At 34.1% G+C, this 4,101-nt stretch overlaps 1 long non-coding RNA gene across 2 annotated transcripts; it reads left to right on the top strand.

The window, feature by feature from the left end:
* Positions 1-646: 646 nt before the first annotated feature.
* LOC107945512 (uncharacterized) lies at positions 647-3,385 on the top strand. Of its 2 annotated transcripts, XR_005921573.1 has the most exons (3): positions 647-736; positions 849-2,085; positions 2,321-3,385. It is a non-coding gene; the product is annotated as an uncharacterized lncRNA (long non-coding RNA). The 2 variants fall into 2 exon arrangements; XR_005921572.1 differs by lacking the exon at positions 647-736 and having other exon boundaries at positions 747-2,085.
* Positions 3,386-4,101: the final 716 nt, after the last annotated feature.

Genomic DNA, 4,101 nt, shown 5'->3' with positions numbered 1-4,101 from the left:
TAATAAGAGTTAATTGCTTTCGTTTACTAAAGTAGACCACTGATAAATATCAAATTTTAAAAATTGAATATTAACAATTTTGACATTAAAACAAATTAATTTAACAATATATAAAACCCTAAATAATCTATAAAAAGTATAATAATATTATTTAAATTATAATATATTAATATTAATATTCAAACCATAATGAATTTTTATTATTTTAATATTAAATATTTTTAAAATTAAATATTAATAAAACTAATTCTAAATTAGTTAAAAATATTTAATTACATTACATTTTCAATTCATTAATGATTTTTTTGAAGAAATTCATTAATTTTTTTAAAAAAAAAACCAATGTTATAAAAATATTATAAATTTAAAATACACAATTGGCTTGTACATCACATGAGAATACAAACTAGTTCATTATCAATTTTCAAAAGAAAAATCGTTTAATGTTTTATGTAGCGTTTACAAAATTAAGTTATTTATCCACAATTTAGGAATTACTTATTTCTTAAAAACCTTTATTGTTTTAAGTTTCCTTTATAAAATTAATGTAATTTTCCTATGATTTAAGAATTACCTAATTTCTTAAAATAAATTAATATTTTAAGCAATCTTTAAGAAATTAAGTATTTTCCTGTTGAAGGGTTAGTTAGTATTTAGTTGGTAGCTTAAACTAGAAATTGTTAGTTAGTCAATTAGTTAGGGATTGAATCGAAGTTGTATAAAAGGTGGCATGAATGTAAGTTAAAATTAACCTTTTTTTCAAATTAATAGAAGTTGTTCTCAGATTACTTTTCCCCTTTTCTGTTTCACGCCCTAATTGTTTTTGGGTCTCAAACTAAATCACGCAGAGATCACCACCAGTCTGTCACGACTCAACTGCAGCCATCGGCGGTCTCAACATGGTATCAGAGCCACTAGCGATTAGCTTTCTCCGACAGCTGCGTGTCTCTTCTTCAATCTTTGTTCGGTAGTTTCTTTCGCGAGAACATTTCTCTTCATTTGTCAGCTTTTTCGCTTATCTGTGGTTAGTCTTCTTTGTTTGAGAGAGAATGATGACTCCATTAGATTTCAATGTTGATTTAACCATCCATTGTACTTGCATCCATCCAATACTCCAGGTACACAGTTAGTCTCTTATCAGCTTCTTGGGTTTGAAAATTACATTGTTTGGAGTTGAGCTATGCGAATTGCGTTGTTGGAAAATAATAAGCTAGGTCTTGTCAATAGTACCTGTTATAAAGACTTAGTGCCAATTGAATTGCATCCATAATCGGATCGATGCAATGCTATTGTGTTGTCTTGGATTTTAAGTACTGTTAGAAAAGATCTTTCAGCAAGGGTTGTTTTTGCTTCAAGTGCTGAGGTAGTTTGGACAGACCTTGGTGAACGGTTCAACAAGGTCAATGGCTCTCGAGTTTTCTTCTTGCATCGTGAGATTGCCTCTTATTGTCAAGGGACTATGTTTATATCTTTGTATTTCACTAAATTGAGATTGTTATGGGACGAGTACGATGTGTTGGTTCCTTTTTCCTTTTGTGGTTGTTGTGGAAACTCAAAGCAGAATGCCGATCATATTATGCAACATCAATCGTTCCAATTTTTGATGGGTCTAAATGATACCTATTGCACTGTTAGGAGTCAAATTTTTTTGATGACCCCATTGCCTACAGTCAATCAGGCATATTCTATGTTGGTACAGGAGTCTCAAAGACTTCATGCTTCAGGACCAGTAGCCTCGGATCCAACGTTGGTGTATTCAACTCTTATGACTTACAAGAAGCAACTTAATGGTGTTTGTGACCATTGCAAAATCAAGGGACACAAAAGGGAGAGTTGTTACAGACTAATTGGGTATCCTTCTAATTTTAAGTTCACTAGGAAGAAGGTAAATAATTCAGCTGGCTCTGTGAATAGTGTGGTTGCAGTTGAATCTGTAGGTGAGGTTGTTGAAGCTGGTTCATCTAGTGCTCCTCAAGGTGTAAGCACCGGTATTTACATCAGCTCAATATCAACAACTATTGAATTTGTTGAGCAAAGACTCTTCGACGGTACCTACTGCGAGTTTGGCAGAAACTAGTTTGGCAGGTATAGTCTTACCTTGTAATCTGTTGTTCCATGTGTATCTCTATCTTGTGTTCGTTTACCTACTAGATCATCTTCGCTAATAACACACATTGGTTCTTGCACTGTTTCTCCTAGTATTAATTTAGCCAATGTGTTGTATATACCAGACTTTCATTACAATTTACTTTCAATTTCTAAACTCACTAAAGACCTACATTGTTCTACTTCCTTTTATCCTAATTTTTGCAAATTTTAGGACCTCTCAAGTGGCAAGATGCTGGGGATTGGTAAAGAACAAGGTGGTCTGTATGTCCTTCGGCCTTCTCAACTTACTTCTTTGTCAAGTTCAGCAGTAACCAAGGGTAACATTTCATCTGACACAACTGCTACTACTAATTTCCAGGCTAAGTAGTATGCCTTTACAACCATGTAATTTTTTGGATAGTACTCCTATACTTTAGTGTTATGTTTGTCTTTTAGCTAAGCAAACTAGATTGCCCTTTCCAATAAGAAAAACTTGGGCTGAGGCAGTGTTTTCTCTTCTTCATTTAGACTTGTGGGGTCTATATAGGGTTTCAACCCACAGTGGGCATAGGTATTTCTTAACCATTGTGGATGATTTCTCCCGTATGACTTAGGTTTATCTTTTACGTTTGAAAAGTGATGTTCTTACACAAATCAAGCAATTTTTTTGTCATGATTAAAAATCAATTTTTAGCAAGTGTCAAAATTGTACGGAGTAATAATGGATAGGAATTTTTTAAGAGTGAGCATACTGATTTTCTCCATACCGTGGGCATCGTACATCAAAGTTCTTGTACACACACTCCACAACAAAATGGGGGTGACTGAGCGTAAACATCGACATCTACTTGAAGTGGACCGAGCTTTAAAATTCTAGTCTAACATACCTAGAAAGTTTTGGAGTGAGTGTGTCATAGCAACCTATTTTCTTATTAATCATTTACCAACACTTTTAGGTTGGAAAAGTCCTTTTGAGGTTTTTTATAAAAAAATCACCTGATCTCTCGTGTTTAAAAGTATTTGGTTGTCTTTGCTACACCACCACGCCTCATAATCGGGACAAATTTTCACCAAGAGCGATACCATCAATTTTCATGGGATATTCTACTATCCAAAATGGATACATTCTATTCAACCTCAACATGAAAAGTTTTTTGGTAAGTCAGGATGTCATTTTTCATGAAACAATATTTTCTTTTAAACTTTCTATCCATTCTCCTTTTCTCTTCCGTACAACAGATAGTAATGCTTTTCTTGAGCTTGATACTTCATTTTCTTTTTCACCTAATAAACTGCCTTTACCACCTGATTCTCCATCACCTCATTCCTCCTCTGTACCACTTGTTTCATCATCTTCTGAGTCATCCATTGTGTCAACGACACCTACACCTTTGTTACGTCGTACTTCGTACCTTCCTAAACAACCACAATGGGTGAAAGACTATGTTTATTCTAACCAATCCACTGCTACACTTGAATAAAGTCAGTATGTTATTTCTAATTTTTATTCTATTTCTCATTTACCATATCATACCCCTTTTTTTTTGCTAATGTTTCTTCTATCACTGAACCCCAAACTTATCAAGAGGCCATTTTGGATTCAAGATGGATTGATGCTATGAAATAGGAAATTCGAGCTTTGGAAGAAAATGGCACATGAGAAGTGGTGTCATTGCCTTTTGGTAAGGTTCACATTAGTTGTAAATGGGTTTATAAGGTGAAGTATAGATCTGATGGCTCAATTGAGCGATTTAAGGCTTGGCTTGTTGGTAAAGGTTATCGACAGAAAGCTGAGGTGGATTTTCAAGAGACTTTTTCCCCGGTAGCGAAACAAGTAATTGTTCGAGCTATCATTAGTATTGCTGCCATGCGTAATTGGCTGCTTTTTTAGATGGATGTCTATAATGCATTTCTTTAAGGTGATTTGTATAACGAAGTTTACATGGATCTTCCGGAGGGTTTTCGTAAACAGGGGGAGCATCAAGTTGTCATTTACTCAAATCTCTTTATGGT

Source organism: Gossypium hirsutum, chromosome D12 (genome assembly GCF_007990345.1).
Source record: "Gossypium hirsutum isolate 1008001.06 chromosome D12, Gossypium_hirsutum_v2.1, whole genome shotgun sequence".
NCBI lineage: Eukaryota > Viridiplantae > Streptophyta > Magnoliopsida > Malvales > Malvaceae > Gossypium > Gossypium hirsutum.
This window is presented reverse-complemented; position numbering and strand designations above follow the sequence as displayed.